Source organism: Rhipicephalus microplus, chromosome 2 (genome assembly GCF_043290135.1).
Source record: "Rhipicephalus microplus isolate Deutch F79 chromosome 2, USDA_Rmic, whole genome shotgun sequence".
In the NCBI taxonomy this organism is placed as follows: Eukaryota; Metazoa; Arthropoda; class Arachnida; order Ixodida; family Ixodidae; genus Rhipicephalus; species Rhipicephalus microplus.
The window spans coordinates 200,707,670-200,728,820 of record NC_134701.1 but is presented as its reverse complement, the minus strand read 5'-3'; the positions used below and the strand labels follow the sequence as shown (position 1 = coordinate 200,728,820).

At 43.3% G+C, this 21,151-nt stretch overlaps 2 long non-coding RNA genes and 1 other non-coding gene across 3 annotated transcripts in view; 2 read left to right on the top strand and 1 right to left on the bottom strand.

Annotated features, from left to right (window-relative positions):
* The window catches only part of LOC142786993 (uncharacterized), a 138,119-nt gene extending 121,189 nt beyond the window's left edge, over positions 1-16,930 (top strand). The window contains exon 3 of the long non-coding RNA XR_012889210.1: positions 16,821-16,930. This is a non-coding gene — a long non-coding RNA (uncharacterized LOC142786993). The remainder of the gene's footprint in view (positions 1-16,820) is intronic.
* The window catches only part of LOC119169376 (uncharacterized), a 117,250-nt gene that overhangs the window by 92,889 nt on the left and 3,210 nt on the right, over positions 1-21,151 (bottom strand). The gene's annotated exons all lie outside the window — the stretch shown is intronic.
* Positions 9,444-9,516, top strand: TRNAV-AAC (transfer RNA valine (anticodon AAC)). The gene has a single exon. It is a non-coding gene; the product is annotated as a tRNA-Val (tRNA).

Sequence of the window (21,151 nt, the reverse complement as noted above, 5' to 3'; positions counted from 1 at the left end):
ACTGCGGCTTGCTTCCAACTTTCTTGGCACTAGAAATACAAGTACGCTTGTAAGTTTCCCACTAATCCATTAATTGATTCGGTGGCTGATAACAATGAATAATCGCGGCTAAGTTCTTTGTAATCGGTTGGAGGCATTCAGCTCGTTACGCAATTCATGTTGTGCGATGCCTGGCTACACAATGCGCTTTTTGTAATACCTGGTTGGTATCTCATTCTTCTATCATGCTATTTTACGTACGTTAGCGCGTTTTTTTTCTCGACATGACATTTGAATAGGGTTTTTGTGCGAAGGAGCTTTGAGCCACGGCACAGCTCCGGCATAGAATACTGGGCTGTCACGGAGAGGTCCCCTGCAGGTTCGAACTGCCTTCAAAGTTAACTACTTTTTATTTCGTCTTTTTTTATATTTCGCGCTTTAGTGGTTACAGATAACGACGGCGGCAGCGGTGGCGGACTATACTGTGGCACCCTATCTCATAATAGCTTTCACTGCAAAAAAAAAAAAAAACAGGCACCACAGGAAAGGTAAGCCGACCCGCTGGCACGAGTGAGATGATTCCCCGTCTGCACGAAGATATAGGGCCACGACGCGCCGTCATTGAAATTACGTCACTTTTTGCCACGGGTATTTCCGTAATGACGTAACAGATTAATTGATATTTAGAGTTCCACGTCCCATAACTACCATACGATTATGAGAGATACCGTAGTGCAGGGCTCCGGAAATTTCGACCACCTGGGATTCTTCAACGTGCACACAAATCTATGCACACGGGCCTACACCGTTATCACCGCCATCTAAAATGCAGCAGCGGCAGCCGGGATGCGATCCCGTTACCTGGTCGGCAGCACAGTATTTTAGCCACTAGACGACCGCGGCGGGGAAATGGCGTAACAGAGCGGTAGAATTTTGTGTGTGCCTTCCGTGATCACTTATAAATACGAAGCATTTCTTAGCGAACTTAGGCGACATTGAGCGTATCTATCTATCTATCTATCTATCTATCTATCTATCTATCTATCTATCTATCCATCTATCTATTCACCTACGACATTTAGTTCTCCTATCCTTTTCGACAATGGTATCGATACCGAAATTGGCATGGCATAATATAATTGTGTGACGAGCATATTTGACTATTCATAACATGAAAATTATGGCAAGTATGTCATGAATGTCATGACTTATATTTGATCGTCTTGCTGCTCTTGCGGTGGTTTCATTCACATGACATATTGCGAAACTGGTATGGCATGATATGACTGCATGGCAAACATTAGTGACAGACCCTAACGTGGAAATCATGAGATACGTCTCATGTAAGAGCGTTACTACATGTCAGTCTCATAGCATGCTCCCGGCCATTTCGCTAGCTCCACATGTACCGAATTCGATATCACGTCACGTAAATACACGACGAAGGTAAATGACATGTTCAAACATGATAATTATTATATGAGTATCTTGAAAAACTTTAATACATACAACGCTAATAGAGTGCTCGCGGCCGTTTTGCTAGCTCCACATATACCAAATTTGGTATCACGTGACGTGAATGGAACACGAAGGTAAATGACACATTCAAACATGATAAACATGATATGTGTGTCATGTGAAGCATGAAGTGCGCTCGCGGCCGTTTCACTGGCTCCCCATAACCCAAATTTGGTATCGCGTAACGGGTATAGACGACGAAGGTAAATGACCCGCCTAAACATAACAATAATGACATGGAAGTCATGTACGGCACAGCTTACGTCCGCCTCGTAACGTTGTGCTGATTTTAAAGTGACATGTCAACCTTCTTCATTCGTGCTTTGCATATCGATTCCCATTGTACTTGGGATCTGCCAATTTTTTTTTATTGGCCGTGAAATTTTATGCTGAATATCTCGAATAACGTGCGTTTTTAGTGATTTCTAAAGAAATTGGTATGGCAGTAGTGGTCATGCACTACAACTTTCTAATATATTTAACTGCCATCAAGTCAAATATTAAAACGTTTATGAACAAGTTTCGTTAATAACCCCCATATTCAGAAACGCTGCCTGACTTGATCTTGACTTGCCCCCGACTTCAATGCAGCACAAACGCGTTTCGAATGCTCTGTCTTTAGGCGGTCCCAAAGCATCACAAACGCACAGACGCGTTGTGAACGCGCTGCATTCAAGGCGGTTTCAAGTCGAGTTCATGTCAAGTAGCATTTCTGAATATGGGGGTACGTCAATGCAAGTTCATTTCAGCTGCGGGAAAGTATTTTCACCTCCACGTAGAGCGCATGTGTAAAAACGACACAAGCCTTATTGTCAAAATGGTTTTTTATTTTGAAAGTTGCGTTATAAAAATAAACAACCTATACACGACAAAAAATAACATTTCCCAGCAGCGAAGTCCCGTGCCGCTATGAACAGCTTTTCCCTTTTTCTTCATGCATTGACGTGCGTTCAGTGTTCAACGACAAAAGCCTTTTATTTGAAATAATGTGTAATAGAAAACAAACACGCTGTACACGACAAAAAAAATAACTTTTCCGATCAGTGAAGCCAGGTCAATTCCTGTACCCATCAGAACAGGATCTCGTACGAGCTATTCCCTAACAGACCGTATTCATATATACTGTCAATCAGGTGATAAAAATACACGAAATACAACCAACCCCTATACATGGCGTTCATAGATTACGAGAAGACGTTTGACCCAGTCAAGACATCAGCGGTGATGAAGGCACTACGGAATCAGGGAATCGACGAACTTTACAGAAACATACTGGAAGTAATCTACAGTGTATCCACAGACATTATAGTTCTCCATAAGGAAAGCGACAGAATCCCAATAAAGAAGGGTGTAAGGCAGGGAGACACGATCTCTTCAATGATATTCACCACGTGTTTACAGGACGTCTTCAAGGGCGAAATTTTGAAGCGTTATAGAGATAAAGGGTAATGGAGAGTATCCTTGTAACCTGTGGATCGCTGATGACATTGCCTTGATGCGTAACTCAGGGAACAAACTACAGCTCATGATTGCTGAACTGGACACTGAAAGCAAAAGAGTAGGTCTAAAAATTAATATGCATGAAAGTAATGTAATGTGCAACAGTCTTTGCAGAAAACATTGTTTTGTGCTAGGTGGAAAGACGCTGGAAGTTGTAAAGAAATATGTTTACTTAGGACAAGTAATAACCGCTGAGCCGAACCATGAGAGTGAAATAGCTATAGAAGAATATGGATGGCGTGGATCCCAATTAGCAAGCATTCTCACATCATGAATGGTAACCTACCATTACCCTCCAGAAAAGGTACATAAAAGCAGCTTTTCTCCGGTACTTACCTACGGAGCGGAAATCCGGAGGCTTACAATTAGAGCTAAGCTTAAATTGAGGGCGACGCAGCGAGCGATGAAAAATAAAATCATAGATGTAACCTTAAGAGACAAGAAATCAGAGTGCGTCCGGGGACAAACTTGGGTTAAGGATATCATAGTTGAAATCAAGAAGAAATGGACATGGGCTGGGCACGTAGCACGTAGGCAGCATAACCGCTGGTCATTAGGGAAACTGACTGGATTTTCAGAAAAGGGAAAGGCTCGAAGGGGAAACAGAAAGTTATGCGGGCCAATGAAATTGAAAAGTTTGCAGATATAACGTGGCAGCGGGAAGTAGGTTGATTACAGAGCTTGATTACAGAGCCTGTTGATTACCAGGTTGATTTACAGAGCTTGGGAGAAGCTGTTCTCTTCTGTTCTGCTCTGCTGTAACTGTTTTGCTGTGGAGAGGCTGAGATCTATGTTGCCTCGGCTACTCCATATCAATTATTTCTGCAGCAAAAAAAAAAGAATTAAACTGAATGATACCCAAAAATGAACAATCCAAAAAAAAACATAATCGCACACTGAAACCAGTTCACATATCATGCCAATTCACAGTTTGCTCGCAGCAGTTCACATTGTCAAACTGTTCATGCGCACACCTCCCTTTTCTACTGCCAGTATATGTGCTAACATATTTCATATATATCAATCCTTGGCTGTCTATCACAGGTGCTTATCCAGCCCAGTCTCCACTAAAAAATCTGTCGGCAAGATGTTTGATTTTTTCTGAAGATGCATATCAGGCCATGTCCAAGTAATTTCTTTAATATAAGGGGCCATCTGTCCAAACTTGCTAATTTGTTCTTTAATTTTTCTTTTTCATTCACGTATTTAACACACTCCTAAACAATATGGCGAACATTTTCTTCGGCATGACCACCACGGCATTCCGGTGAGTTGGATCGATTTATCTTGTGCAGGAATCTGTGTATGCTACTTCCAAACGAATTCTGTGGATTGATGTCTCTAAGTGTCGTGAGAGATCTGTCGCTAAGAAAAATGTTCTGTGTGGATCAACTTCTTAAAGTACTGTTTCCTTCGATTTTCGGCTATCAAACCCCTTCTCCATCGAACAATGGTTAGCTCCTTGCGTTATAAACTGTGGAATATCCGCCCCAGACATAGGGATTGCACAATTCCATACTTCGTTCAATGCTTTCTTCGCGAGGCTGTCAGCCTCTTCATTTCCCTTTATTCCAATATGGCTGGGTATCCATTGGAATACAATGTTGTGACCCTGCGCTGAGACATATTCCACGGTTTCTGCAATACACTGTGCTATTTCACCATTTTTGTAAAGTGATCTCGTATCTTTATTTGCTGAATGGCAGCTTTGCTATCCTTGCATATAAACCACTTTCGTGTGTCCGAATTCTCGCAGATAAGCTTGACTGCTTCAAAGGTAGCCACCAACTCTGCGGTCGTCGATGAAGATTTGTGCGATAACTTGTACATTCTCTTTTTCTGAATTTTGGGTATAAGGACAGCACAGGCTGCCGCTTCTTCAGTGCATGATCCATCTTTATATATCTTCGTTTTTTTTTACTATTATGCATTATATGAAAACGATTAAGTATTATCTTCGTCGCTACAAGGGGAGCCATGTCTGCTTTCTTCCGTATGCCATCTATTTCACAGATAACGTTGAGAAGTGGTAGCGTCCAAGGTGGTTTCGGAGGTTTCCATCGTTTAAATTTTGGAACTACTGCTTGGGATGGTGATACATTATCCTGTAGTCGCGTTGCCGTCCTTGCCGTCCTTTGTGTTAGTGCACCGGATAAAGGACGACTTTCATGTTGCGTGAAAATTCTAAATAAGTCTATAGATGTTTCTTTAGCTCGGAGTACTGCCAAAGGTGGTTGTCGAGATTTTCTCCTACAGGGAGGGGAGAAGCCTTTGCTCTGCAGTGGGCGTAGTAAGGCTGCTGCTATTGATGATGATGACGATTATGGTTATGTTGGTGATGATGAAGTCAAGAGCCGCAAAGGACAAGCTTTTTTCTTTATTTTTGTTTTCCCTGATGTGCGTTCAGCGTTCGATCACACGCGGGCAACGTATTGGATGGCCTCGCTAATAATAGCCACTCGGCCCGATGCACTTTTTCCTTCTTTCATAACCCTCTCACCCTTCGCTGTGTATACGAGTGTTCGCGTTCTGACGGTCACACACACCACAATAGACTTCGCACAACTGTCACAGTCATGGTTCTAATCGTCCAGGAAGTCTCGCCATGCATTTTTTTCGAAAACGGGCATCCCTTAACGTGTCGTATACCCTTGATCGCAAAAGGCCAAGTCGGGTTCATACACGCTCGCTCACGTACGAATACCACAACCATTTGCTCGCTCACCAATGCCGGAAAAAGAGTTTCTCAATATGAATAAAGAGACAACATTCTCACAAATAGAAAATTAGAGGCAGCATCTCAAGAACCTGGATGACACCGACAAGGATGGTCTGATAGTTTAGGTTAGTGAGTCGGGGACGAAGGAAAGTAACTGGAAGAAAAGTTTGCACATCTTATGCACAGTGTCATTCATATCCAAGGTGCAAACATCGTTATTATTCAGAACTTGATATAAGCTGATGTTTAAAACATGATTTCTAATTTTATTATCAATTACCAACACCAATATTTGGCGTCATGTAATCTACGTTTTTCTCGTAAAATAGCGTGAATGCATTATCGTTAACCTTTTGAATAAATGACGTGCTCACAATAAATGCGGTCGACCGTGTAAAATGACATTTCTCTCTTGCTTCATAATGAGAACCAGCATACTTGTGTGTGCTCAAGTGTGTGCATTCAAGCGACGCTAAGACAAAAACATTGAATGTAAACGTAAGCCTATGCTAACAAAAACAAAATGATAAGTCAGTGTAACAGAGATTTATGCAAGAAAATGGACATATCATCACACTTTAAGGAATGGCATAAAAATGATAGTATCTGCAGCATTCAATGCCGCCATGACAACTTTACCCCTTGTCGTAAAAGTTTCACAGCCTTTTAACAACTCAGAGGTAAAAAAACAGGCTAATTGAAATTGCCTTCATTCAGTGATGATGCAAGTACGTACAGCGAGTCAGCGTGAAGCAACGTTCAGAATACACCAACCATTATCGCAAGCAGGATGAGTCGAGCGTTGACGAAGAAGTTGTACGAAGATGTCTCTTCTTCAAATACACACGCTTTAAAAAGAAAGCTGGCAAAACAAGGTAGTAAATGCAGCTTTTACTGCCGCCTGACACATTTACTACCTCTCACTAACGTTTCGTGCTTTAGGGGTAGCAAATATCGTCGGTGCTGCTTAGCGTGCCAGAGTTTATATGGGCTAATGCTTGCGTACGTGACGAGTTATGGTGTAATTGTGAATGTTGTAGAAAATTGAGCCACACTATTCATTTCTTAGATGTCGTAGAACGTATGATGTTAAAATGAGTGCCACTTAGAAGCATTTTTAATATCTGCATATCTGTGTGCGTGTGTGCGTGTGTGCGTGTGTGCGTGTGCGTGCGTGCGTGTGTGTGTGTGCGTGTGTGCGTGTGTGCGTGTGTGTGTGTGTGTGCGTGTGTGCGTGTGTGTGTGTGTGTGTGTGTGTGTGTGTGTGTGTGTGTGTGTGTGTGTGTGTGTGTGTGTGTGTGTGTGTGTGTGTGTGTGTGTGTGTGTGTGTGTGTGTGTGTGTGTGTGTGTGTGTGTGTGTGTGTGTGTGTGTGTGTGTGTGTGTGTGTGTGTGTGTGTGTGTGTGTGTGTGTGTGTGTGTGTGTGTGTGTGTGTGTGTGTGTGTGTGTGTGTGTGTGTGTGTGTGTGTGTGTGTGTGTGTGTGTGTGTGTGTGTGTGTGTGTGTGTGTGTGTGTGTGTGTGTGTGTGTGTGTGTGTGTGTGTGTGTGTGTGTGTGTGTGTGTGTGTGTGTGTGTGTGTGTGTGTGTGTGTGTGTGTGTGTGTGTGTGTGTGTGTGTGTGTGTGTGTGTGTGAGATTTACATTTGCCGTATTGCGCAAGGTGCAATCGTCGGGGAATGTTTCTTTATCTTATATGTCGCAATGTGTTGATGATACTACACCATTCACAATCGAAGCTACAGCACGTTTTCAACACGCCAACCACCAAAGCAGCAATGTTTCTTGTGCTCCCCACCGCCACCTTCACGGAAGTTTAACATACGGAAACGGCGCTTACGCGAAGCGCTTTTCCGCATTTCTTGTTTTCTCGTGCTTCGGGAGTTAGCCGTCCAACATACTTAGCATTATAACATGTACTTGTTGCTGTTGTGAGCAATGTTATCAATTAGTTTCATGGGCCTATAATTAATTACTGTAATGACTTACTTCAATAAAGTAATTTCGAGAATATTACAGGTTACTTTTCTTCAGTTACTATTAACAGAAATACAACGCGTCCCCTTTCCTTGTAGCAGAACAAATTAACATAAATTGAAAGGAAAAATAGACAAAGAAAAGCTGATCAGAATGTCGAAGCTCAAGTGTAGAACGTTCACCAATGATATTTGATATTCCAATCTATATGGACTCTAAGAAAAGTTCAGCATATCAGCTGTGTATGAATAAAGAACTTATGTTAATTTCACAGTAGTCTTGTTACTCTTCAACAACTATTGTAATGTTATTATTTTTGGTCTGCTGAAACTTCCTATGTAACCTGAAAAATTGAATTGCTGTACAAACTTGAAGAAAAAACAAGAGAGACAGGAAAGAGTGCAGAAAGTGAAGTCTGCACTCTTTCCTGTCTCTCTTGTTTTTTCTTCAAGTTTGTGCAGCAATTCAATTTTTCAAGTATGAACCAACTAGTCTGCAAAAAAGTATTGCTATGTAACCTGATTGGCTCTAAAGAATCTATAGGTGTAATATATGTGTACATTTATTAATTTTAGTAGTGATTTCCTCATCTGTGTTCTCGTTTCTGCCTTTCGGGGAGTAAGTATAGGAAGTAAGCAGTTCTCGGTATTCAATATTACAGGCCTCAAGCCGTCATAGTCAAAAGGTCGCATCGTCATAACCCTGTTTATAAGAAATACACGAATGGGTCCGATTGAGATAAACTCGGCGGCTTAGAAAAAAACCTAAGGCTGACTTTATATCTCTTCGCACCCCGCACGGGATGTGGCTGGTTCCCCCCTGCCCCCCCCCCCCCCACTCGTGCATCCATATAATCACTATTTTTTAACAACAGATAGTTGAGCTAGTTCATAATAATTCATCCTAATAAACACTAATACAATATAAGAAAACAAAACAACATAAACAATGCGCACCAGCATGCCTTACCCTGCTTTGTGACGTAACCAAGTGTCCACCATTGACTTATCGTGCTCTTCAACTCTTTAAACTTACGTGAACCAACCGCAGGAATCGCTCTCGCGTCTTTTTTTTTTTTTTGTAGATTTTATTCGCTGTGTTCTAGGACCTGAATCTGCTTTTAAGTATTACTTTATTTTTCTAACAAGGTTCTTCGAGGTATAGACTCTATAGAAATAAGTTACGTTTGAATCGCGAAAATTTCCAGGTCCTATCTCGTATGAACATAATTTCAAAATGATTTCAGTCGAATGAATTATCTGATGAATGCTCGGACGTTCATATACGAAATTCAAGAATTCTAAATGATCATTTCACATGCGTTCACACATATTACTTAATACAAGTCAACATTCTGGAGGTATTTCGGACATCGCGTGATACAAAGAGATGCTGCTGCATGTAGAGGCGCATGCGTATACTTGCTAATTTCCTACAGTTTAGATTAATGCGACGTGAACGCTGTGCATTATGCCGTAGGGATCGCGTGACCATTTTTTTTTTCAGTTTACACAGTTGCAGCTATAATTGTTGGACAGAAAAAATTTATTCACTGTGAAAAAAACTGAGAGTAACTGATGTTCTTGGCAGCCCCCTTCGATTTTCATAAGACATAGGGCCTCCGATCAATAATTTGTAAAACAGAGCGCGTAGCAGCTATGGCACGGCTCAGAACGGCAGAACCGGTCTCGCAAAATAGGGCACCGCTGTAGAGATCTTTCGCAAGGTTTCCGCAGGACGTTCCCGCCAACACCTGTGCTTGTGGTGTAGTGGTTATCACATCCGCCTAACACGCGGAAGGTCCCAGGTTCGATCCCTGGCAGGCACACGGCTTTCTTTTATAACCATTTTTATGGCTTTCTGAAACAAAGACTCACTCGCGGAAGGCAAAGACCGCCGACCATAGTTTTTACTCACCTAGGGGACAAATTACCTTAACTGTAAAAAACCGAAAACTATAGATCATGTTTTCTTACATTGTTCGGAAGGAGTATATTTTTGGGACGTACTTCAAAAGACAACAAAAGAAGAATTATCTTTAAAAGATTATAGTTTAAGATTGCTGCCTATAGTTGACGAAGAGGGAATGCCTTATGGTTTGATTATGCTAGGTGGCCTTCACTGTTTATGGCGGGCCCATATGGCGGGATTTTATTACGATTAAGATTCACGGCTTGCACGAATGCATTTTCGTGAATGTATGGCCAAGTTTGTTGAACTGCAGAAAGCTCGGGAGATTGTACCTGGGTGGTTGCCGAGGATAGAACCCTTGGCAGCACTTAGTCAATCTTAATTTGTGTCCTTCTCGTAGAACTGTCACTGCCTTTTTTTTTTTTTTGTACAACGAAAGCTGTGATGAGATGACATCTTGAGTCAGGCGTAGTTGTCCGCTGCCGCCGGTGTCTGTAACCACTTTGCGCGAGATTAGAGAAAAAAAACGAGAACAAATGACACAGTGAGGCTCGAACCTGGGTCCCCTGGGTGCTAGCCAAGTATTTTACCACTGAGACACGCCGGTTTTTTTTTTCTTTATTGAATGAAATTATCACTAGTAAAGTACACACAACATACTTCATCAGAAGTCAGGCAAACACACACAAGCGTCAAGAACGAGAAGCCACTCCGGAACGGGGTCAAAAGTCTCGACAACACTGCGCACTTGAGCAGCTGCTTCTCGGAAGACAGATCTCGTCGACCGTGGTGGCTCGGCGTGTCTATCGTTCATGCGACTTTTCCATAATCAATAAAGTCCCAACAACATAAACAATTCGTAAGGAGTACTATCCGTCAGACCCTTTTTGAACGGAAGGAACCTAATACCATGGGCTGTGATTGGAAGTTCTTGCCTTAACGTTCTTTTTAGAATGTCCCAAAAAAAAAGCATCACGACAATGAATAAAAAATGCTCTATAGTCTCAGGTTTGTTGCAGAGTCTACAATTCACTGTCCAGGGTACGTATATTGATTTTTCATTCAGCCACGTTTTCACTGGCAGCGTGGAAGTGTGCAGTTTAAAGAAAAATGTTTTCGCCGAAGGAGATGTACACATTTTACGTACACGAAATAATACATCGTGACCAGACAGAAGCGAATATGGCTTTCGATAAACAGGTTCGGGGAAAAGGTTATTCACAAGTGCAGCGGTTAAATTTGTTCTGTCAATAGTATACATATACTCTAAGGTAAACATGGCTTTGAAAAAACTGACAGTATTTTTTTAATAATCCCCGCAACGGCAATTCCTTAGCAACGCTTGTTGTGACATGAATAAAAGGAAGGTGGTAAAATAGACGGTTACGAAGAACCGCTAATAGAAATGGGTGGCACATATCCTTGAGGTAGAAAAATCGCGACACCAACTGTCGCACGAACAAATGCACAAGGCCGAGGCCACCCTTTTCAAGTGGAAGAAAAAGATTGTCTCTTCTCATGGGTTCCCAGGAAGAGCTCCAAATAAAGCAGGCAAATATCCTATGAAAGGCTTGAATGTGTACCCGAGAGCAATGCAACACCTGCAGAATATACATAAGCTTCGATACAAGGAATATATTGCACGCTTTCGCTCTGGCAAAAATGAAAAGCTCCCGTACGTGCCATGTTGCCACCTTTCAGCGGATTGTAGTTATCGCAGCAGTCCAGTGTGGACCGCTGTTACGATAGTTATCGAGAGGCACACCAAGGTATTTCATAGGAGTCGCATTCCAATGAATATTTGCGAAGACCGAAGAAGTTGTAGCCCACATGCCTAGCCAGAATCCACTACTTTTATCAAAATTTATGCTGGCGCCAGCGACTTCACAGAAACGTAAAGTAGTGTTGACTGCTTCTTGAACACTGGGTTTATCAGCGCAAAAGAAGGCAATGTCATCTGCATAAGCTAGAACTTTAACTTCCTCAGCATCATATCGGTAGACTCTTATGCTGGACTTTAGAAGCACACTTAAACATAATGGTTTCAGATAAATTGCAAAAAGCAAAGGTGACAGCGGACATCCTTGACGTGTGAATTAATTTTGTGTGATCTGTAAAACTTCACCAATTACCCTCTTACTCAATGCCCTGTAAAGGACCTGTAAGGAATTTTAAATAAATAAAAAGTACAGATGAATTTAACTCTATTATATTGGAAAATGTGCGATTTACAATTAGCCTAGTTGTGCACTTCTTATAACAGAGTGAGATACCATTGTATAGTACATCACCCAACTGCAGGTGTCTTAGGAGCCGGAACAAAAAAGCATGCTGTACCTTATCAAATGCTTTTGCAAGGTCTGTTTGAAGAAGGGCTACTTGGCCCATGACATGCCGGTGTTTGGGGCTTCATGGCAAACTTGCCGTAGGCAATTATGATGTCGGGAAAGCATTCGCGTCAGTACAACTTATTAAGCGTTTTAAAACAGTAAAATAACAGCAATTCGTCACACAATGCGAATAGCGTAATCAGTGGGCCGTCCTATGCGCCAACCCATTTCAAAGGTTCAAAGGTTCAATGCTCCAACCCATTTCTTGTTCCCCGATTCACTCAGGCGCATACCCACTTCATCCATAATTTCTCATTGTCGTCAGCCACTGCATGGAACATTGGCACAAAATGCCTTGCGAGTGTTCAACTGACACCACGCTTCTCAGAAGAATTACGAAAAATAGCGTAGCGAATGCCGGCCTACTGCCCAAAAGTTTATTATTCATTCCCCAGTGGGTATCAAGCAAGTGTGCTTGCAGTAGTTACCCATGCAATGAGTGTTTTGAAAAGGCTCTGAAAGACCGCTCTTCTAGCTTTCGCTGTGACTCTGCTGCGCCTACCGCGCAGGCCTGGCGTTTTTTTTTTTTTTGTTATACTTGTGGTTTAATGTACGCACCTGTGAACAGGCAATAAAGCAAAAAGGACAATTACTGGCGATTATTTCATGCATAAAAGAAAAAAAGTGCTTCTGGTGTAGTGGTTATCTCATCCGCCCAACATGCGAAAAGTCCCAGGTTGGATTCCTGGCAGGCACAGGGCTTCCTTTTGTTGCCAGTTTCTTTTACGACTTTTTTAAACAAAGACTTGCTTGCGGGAGGCGAAGACAGTCGTGCCTGTGATGTGGTCATTCTACTTCCGGCTGCGCAAGCGAACGGTCGCAGAATGAACGGCTTCGATGCAGTGGCGATAGCGGCCCGTGCCGACCGCGGTAACAGGATGGTCGAAGAAGGTAAGGACTACGAAATTGTGCTGCCATCTCTGCCCACTGGCCATGTCATTCTGAACACGTTGTTTTTGCGCGGAGACTTGCGTGAGAGGCCCTATAGAGTCGAGGACTTGTGAGACGCCCTCGCATCAGTCGTCTGCTTGCTGACATCGTGGCGTTAGGGGCATACCGAATTAACCATGTGTGGTCGGTGACATTTAACACCGGTGAAGCCGCCAAGAAACTGTAAGGAACTTTATTGAAAGGCCACCGGTTTATCATCTACAAACCGGATGATCAGAAGGTGAAGCTTCGCCTTCACTGAATGATTCACAGTGCCCAAGAGGAAAATATCCAGACAGCCTCTGCTGTCCTCAGCAACGTCACAGAGGTGACTCGAGAGCGTTATTGGGTCCAAGCTATGTAGGAAAAGAACCATCCTGCTCAAATTTAAGCCCAGAATCAAAGTGTATGACCTTCCCCACCAGGTTGGAGTCGCAGAGGAGTTGACCCTCGCTGTGGTGCCCGGGCGAACTATGCAGTGCCTGCGATGCCATGGCACGGGACATGTTCGCCGGGACTGCAAGGCGCCCCGGTGCTCCATGTTCCGGCGTTACGGGTATGCGGAGGCATACTGCATCCGTACTTACGCGTCGGCGACAGGACAGTCAAAGGCGAATGTGAGGAAAGGATGTATGTCGTCGAAGCAGAGCAGATGGCGCGGGGCGTCGACGAGGCTAAAAAGTAGGCTGCATCTTCAGACTTCTAGGCGCCTTCTGGTGGTGATGCGCCTAAAGAAGACGCCCCGGCAGACCAAGAAGAGTAAGCCGACTCTGCTAAGTCTGTGACGCAGGTTCTGCCTGCGGCTTTAGGAGGCTACACCCGCACGGGTGACGCGCCAACCCTCCAAAGAGCGGCGGGTGACCAAACAGTGTCATCCGTGCTGATGATCAAAGCCACCGAAAGATCACCAGCTCGCAAGGTCGGCGAGCGCAAAGATTCGAACGAGCCACCACCGGAGAGAAGTGGTGTTCAACCGCCGACCAATGTCGTCGCGGCTCCCAAACGTCCCCACCCCCCAGCCAGCAACGATAGTGCTGAAACGACCGCACCTGGCCCGAGGAACCACCAGCAAAGATTTTACAATGACGGTGGCCATCTATTCGACTGCGTTCCAACGTTCCCACCGACAAGCACGGCAGCAACGTAGAACCCGTCGGGCAGGCTTCAACAGCTCCGCCGGACAGCACCACTGGTAATGGTACTGCCCAGTACCGTCTAGCCGTGGGCTAGACGCAAAAAGTGAGCGCAATGCTGCTGGTCTTCTTTCGTCAAAATGGTGCCTGGCTTTCCGTTAAATGTCGCCACCTTTCACGTCAGAAGACTGTCAGGTAAAAGAAAACAAAGCCAGATATACCGTCTCGTAACGGAGAGCGGCATTGAAGTGCTTGCAATAGAGGAAACGAAAGTCGACGGCAGTGCAGAGACCGGCAGTGTGGTGTAACGTTTTGAATCAAGGTTTTTGTTGTTGTTGTTGTAGTTGGCCACGTGGTGGGCACAACGGCCGTCTGCATGCGCACTTTCTGTTAAGAAGTTGCCTTGGCTTCAGGTGAACGCCCATTTTTCGTCTGAAGCAGGCCGATGTGCTGTCCTCGACTTCGCTCTGAACACTGGGTGGCGTGTCGTCTGCGTGAACGCGCCCAACAAGGTCGAAGAAAGGACCCTGTTTTTTCACGGCCTTGAACAACAGCTCTGTGCAGGAAAATAATAAGTAATGTTGGGCGACATTAATTGCGTTCTGATCGCACACGACAAAACAGGCGCTGGTGGTAACAGAGATAAGAGTATTGACCTCTTGGCTAGTATTGTCGCAAAAGGGACGTCGAGAAACTAGCGCAATATATCACAGGTACAAGTGCGATAAATTACACGCAATTTTGAAGCGCTTGCCACGCAACACTTCACTGCGTTTACGTTTGCGTCGACATCCTACCGGAATGCACCCGTTATGATGTAAACCCACTGCCATTATTTGATCATTGTTTAGTCTTCCGCTCTATGGTAATTTCGAAGCAAAATAAGTCACTCTCGTGTGAACTGTGAAAATTAAATAATAACCTTCTGCATGATGAGCCCCACCACGGTGGTCTAGTGGCTAATGTATTCGGCTGCTGACCCGCTGGTCATGGGTTCTAATCCCGGCTGCGGCGGCTGCATTTCCGATGGAGGCGGAAATGTTGTAGGCTCGTGTGCTCAGATTTGGGTGCACGTTAAGAATTTCAGGTGGTCGAAATTTCCGGAGCCGTCAACTACGGCGTCTCTCATAATCATATGGTGGTTTTAGGACGTTAAACCGTACATATCAATCTATCAAAAAGCGAAAAGAGAAATTAACGAAATATGCCCCAGCGAGAAGATTCAAATTTGCCGACACTGGGAACATTGCAAATAAACGTTAAACTTGAAGCAATAAACAGGGCTACGGGCATTCGGTATGACGGAAAAACAGAAAGAGAACGAATTAGGAGTGCTTCTTGATAAGTTACTCAAGCAGGAATGCTGAGCCCCGGAAAATCGTATTGAGGATATAGGAAAAGTAAAAAGTTATAGCAGCTGGATGAACTGCGTTACCGTGCTGTGCTGGTGACGGCAAGGGAGGAGGACACTGCAGGAGGTGAAATGCCTTCGAAACGCGCTCTAGACTTTGAAAAAGCTCGCGCTGAAAGAAACTGCATACGCGAGATAGAGCCGGGTGGCACTGTAATAACCTATACTGTGTGCATCACAAAAAGCTTTCACGTAGCATTGTCGCGAGTTGCTTGCAATGCACGACGTAAGTTTTGAAAGTTCCCAGACTGAATTTCTGCTGATTTTACTCCGTCTGCATGACGGAAGAAAGGAGATCTTGGAGTGTGTAATAAACTAATAACCATGGCTGAAGTAGAGGATGCTATAGACAAGTTAAACACCGGGAAGTCACCAGGTCTGGTCGATTTCATAGCCGCATTTTGTAAAGAGTTTAAGCATGAAATTACCCCAATCTTAGCAGGAATATTTAATGAAGCGTATAAATTAAATATTTTGCCACTTTCACAGAGGACGTCCCGTACGATTCTCATACAGAAAGCAGAGAATGTACACAAACTGAAATCTGCCTCGACGTATCGTCCCATAGCCCTAACAAGCGTAGAGTATAAAATTTGCATGAAAATGTTAGCTCGAATATTACAGGCAGTGATACAGGAAATCATGGGGCCTCACTAAACATGTGGCATCAAAGGCTGCTGTAGCGTCCTGAATAAATATAAAGCACGCAGCGTTCTTGATTTTTGTGAATATTTTGGTGAAATGGTTGCCATATTACAGATTTATCTAGAAAAAAAAGCCTTTGTTTCTTATGACCACCAAATTTTGCTTTCTTTGTTACATCATGTTATCTTCCCTTCTTTTATTTGCGAGGGAGTGGCCCTGACGTACCGAGACGGCACCATGAGGTTGATAGCAAATACGAGTCCGAGGCGCACAGCGTTCGGTTCCTTAGAGCTGCCCCCTCAGCTCTTTGTTATTCTCTCTCTCTCTCTCTCTCTCTCTCTCTCTCTATATATATATATATATATATATATATATATATATATATTGTGACCATTATTCATACGCGTCATCTTATATGTACATACTAATCATCATCAGTCTGACCTGTGTTGTGGGGCAGAGGCTTGGTAAGTAAACATATATATATATATATATATATATATATATATATATATATATATATATATATATATATATATATATATATATATATATATATATATATATATATATATATATATAAAAGTATCGTGCTTGAAAATAATTAATGACAAAAGAATCCATGGTTTTTAGTTGCATGCAGCTGAAGTCAAGCTGCTCGCATACGCAGATGATGTGGCTAATTTTTCAAGGTACCTGTGCGTGCTTTCAGTCAAGCTACTGGGAGCGGCGTAAACTGGTCTAAGTGTCTCGGGCTCTGGCATGGATCGTGGCCAGCGAAGCAAGACGTCTTCACTAACGTGACCTGAGCAACGACCCTGGGCAAGTACTTAGGTGTCTCGCTTGATGCATATCGCGACAGCGACCAGTTTTAGAAACGTGAACTTAAGGACACACAGCAAAAGCGGAAAAGTGGAAAGCAGGCGCGTTATCGATCTTTGCCATAGCCACAGCCTGCAATATCTTCTTTATCACCAAGCTCTGGTACGTAATGTAGGTACTACATTATTCAAGGACGAATGTACAAAGGTTCCACAGTCCACACAATATTTGTCGTCTTTGTGTTGGCCTCGAAAGGTAAACGCTACAGCCGTACTAGCTTGTTACGAGGAGTAAAAGACGGAAGGCTTGAACTAGGTCATTTTTTTACATGTCAGCTGGATAACCATTTTTTGGCGTCACCGATTCCTTCCTGCGCATCCTATGTCAATTGCGACTGACCATACTTCTGCTCGAGTTTGCTGTGTCGACTGAAGATTCTGTATGATGGCTCGGGGGCTATTATGAGGAAATTGTGTTTATAATCATTGGTTTTTAGGTGTACGTATTTCAAGAGAATACATTTCGAACGTTAAATGAAAATAACTGCATTTCGCTTTATGTGACATTGTCTTTCCTGTGCCTTTGTGCAGATCATTCTGCAGTGGAGAGCCCGGCAGCAACGTTTTCAAGAGAGTTATATAAAATGCATGTGCATCCTGGAGCAAAAAGCCTTTCTTTAAGTTGCATTTTCGTACATTGCCCAATAAAAGCTGTTTGGAGGGAAAGTGATGTTATTTGCCTTGAGGCACGCATTGCTTAATTTGTAGGCTCGAAGAAACCAAATATCCTGTGTTTATTGGTGGGATGTGCTGCAGAAGGCTCTTAAGAAAAAAAATTCCGTTGAACCCATTCGGATTCGTTTCTTGAGTGTAAAATACCCTGCCATTTTACGCGATTGTGCTCACTGGCCTCCACTCGTTTTGGCGTTCAAGAATGGCAGGCCATCATTTTGATAAAGATGCATGGCAGGCTCGAGCTTATTTTAGAGAGAGTGTTCATTGGTTCATTGAAGTTCACAAAGCAGCACCGGAAGGACCCGACCAGCGCTGAAGAGTTGAACCGCTGGTCCCGTAATCCTAATTTTAATTCTATAATACCAGCATTATGCCAGTTGACTATAATGCCACCGTATGTACGTTTTACATGGGTGTTTGGACATCAGTGTTGTTTGAGTTATATGTGATGTACCAAAGACAAGAAGTGAAGAAAAAAGTGCTTGTGGTGTAGTAGTTATCACATCCTCCTAACACGCAGAAGGTCCTAGGTTCGATTCCTGGCAGGCACAAGGGTTCCTTTTCTTTTCCTCAGGTTTTTTACGACTTTTATAAGCAACGGCTGCAGCAAAGGCTGCAAGAGCACAATGGCTCGCGGAAGGTGAGTACCATTCTGCTTGTGGTGCAGAGCGGAGCACTCTTAAATAAGAAGCATTTTTTAGCGAACTTCGGCGACTTTGAGCGTATCTTTCTAGTCACCTACTACTTTTAGCTCTCCTGGCCGTTGCGATAGTGGTATCGATACCAAACTAGGTATGGCATAACATGACTGTATGAAAAACTATTTGACTAGTCATAACATGAAAATCACGATGTATGTCAAACTGTAAATACTGCTCACAATCGGCCACCCTCATGCACAAGGCATGGACGTGTCCACAGTACACTGACGCCTCACACAGAAGATACATGGGAGTACCTTCTGCGTATAACTGACTCTGCACAGCAACGCCGGGTAATCTCCGACGCATTGGAGGCCGCGGTGTCCCAAGGAGTCCCCGCTGACCTCCTCTAAGCAGCGTAACCGACCTTTCGGCCGGTCCTCTCTCTTGGGAGTAATGAAGTTTTGATCATAATCATCATCATGAACGTCATGATTTACACTTCATGGTCCTGCAGCTCTTGCGGTGGTTTCGTTCACATGGCATGTTGCAAAACTGGAATGGTATGACATTATTGCATGGCGAACAGAGGTGACAGACCCTAACATGAAAATAATGACATGCGTGCCATGTAAACAACATGACTACATGCCACGCACATGATGCGCTCGCGGCCGTTTCGCTAGCTTCACTTATACCAAATTTGGTATTACGGGACGTGAATGGATGACGAAGGTATGATATTGGTGCAAACATGATAAAAATGAGAATCGTGTCATGTAACAACATGACTACATGCTACGCTCATGATGCGCTCGCAGCCGTTTCGCAAGCTTCACATATGCCAAATTTGGTATTACGTGACGCCAATCAATATCGAAGGTATGTGACTGGTGCAAACATGATAATCATGAGATGCGTGTTACGTGAGAACTTGACTATATGCAACAGGCAAGGCGCCAATACATTTCAACATACGACGTTCATAGTGTGCTCGCGGCCGTTTCGCTAGCTCCACACATACTAAATTTGGTATCACGTGACGTGAATAGATGATGAAGGTGAACGACACATTCGAACATGATAATTGTGACACGGAAGTGATGCATGGCATCATTTACCTCCACCTCATGTTGTGCTGATTTTAAAGTGACATATCAACCACCCTCATTCGTGCTCCGCATATCATAGATTCCCACTGTGCGTGGGATCTGCCGCTATTTTTTTTCTAACGTCACAGGGAGCAGCGTAAACTGGGGAAAATCTCTTGCGCTGTGGTGCGGAAGATGGACTTCAATGTTTGAGTATTGTTCAAATGTGTGCTGCATGGTGACACCCACCAAGTGCCTTGGAGTGCTTCTTGCAAGTGATGCCCAAAGTCCAAACAAAAAGAGACAAAATAAAAAGTGGCCAGGTGGAAAGGCACGAACCTGTCTCTTTTAAAGGAAATAGTGTTTCCTGGAAACCTTGTCTAGTGTTAACTGGAAACCTGGTCTGTCTGTCTGTACATTTGTCAATTTGTCCGCCTTCACGGTACCCTAAGCGGCACCAAAGTGGCCGAACAATACTCCAAACGGCCGACCCCATTCACTGCGCCCACCATTATTGCTCAAGATTCAGCGTTCATACTTATGTGATTGTCAATTAAAAAGCAATCATTGCGCATATCTGAGGCACCATACCAATACGCCAATATTATGTTTGTGTGTCTCTAACTAGAAAAGGCATACATAAGTAATTAGAAGGACCGTAGCGTTTATCCCGTTGCGCTGACCAGGCAACGCTTGCACGAAAAGGCAAGTGTTTCCACCGCTTTGCTAAGAGGACACGGTGGTGGCACCTACCCGTCGCCTTGTGCTCTACACCTTATTGTCTCCGAGAAGGGTGCGCAGGGCGCACGCGCTACATTTTCCAGGATAACTGCCAGATAGCGCTCATGTCTCTCGTGTGACATGACTTGATGCGCTCTTTTTTTGCGCTGCGCGCTCTAGGCACTACAACGCAGCCCCTCCACTATACCATTCACGAATTTTCTTCCACAGAACATCAAATAAATGTTTTGTTCACTCTCTCCAGACGCAAGATTATCGTCTTTTGACGACAATTGCAGTGTAACATGTAAATACAGGGCCGAAGTTTTTTAGTATGGCTGCTGTGCGCAATTTTTTTATTTATCACTAAGCGGTGGTACGTTACGAAGATACTTCCCTGTTCCAGGGTCAACGTGCAAGAAGAAGACAATTTTTATAGAAAAGAAGGAGGAGAGGTTGGGGTGGGAAGCTGGTCTCTAGCTTGCTACTTTTCACGGGGGTAAGAAAAAAGGAATGAAAAATAAAGGAGGCATGACGAGATGTGACCATATGGTATAGCAAAATGACTCACGTGCAAAGGCTGCTTAGTGTTAGCGGTCTTTATGTGGGGCTGGGGTTGGGAAAGATGCAGCCGGACTAATTTGTTTTTAATAATAATAATAATAATAATAATAATAATAATAATAATAATAATAATAATAATAATAATAATAATAATAATAATAATAATAATAATAATAATAATAATAATAATAATAATAATAATAATAATAATATAATAATAATAATAATAATAATAATATAAGTGGCATTGTACGCACAAAATACTAAGTGACTATGAGAGGCACTTCAATGGAGGGCTGCGGAAAGTTTGACCATCTGGTGTTTTTTATGTGCACCGACATCGCACAGCACATGGCCCTGCACCATTTCTCCGCCATGGAAAAAAAAATTTAAGAGGGTGAAGCACGGGAGTCTTGAATCAGCGGACCCATCTGTAAGAAATTGATTGATATGTGGGGTTTAACATTCCAA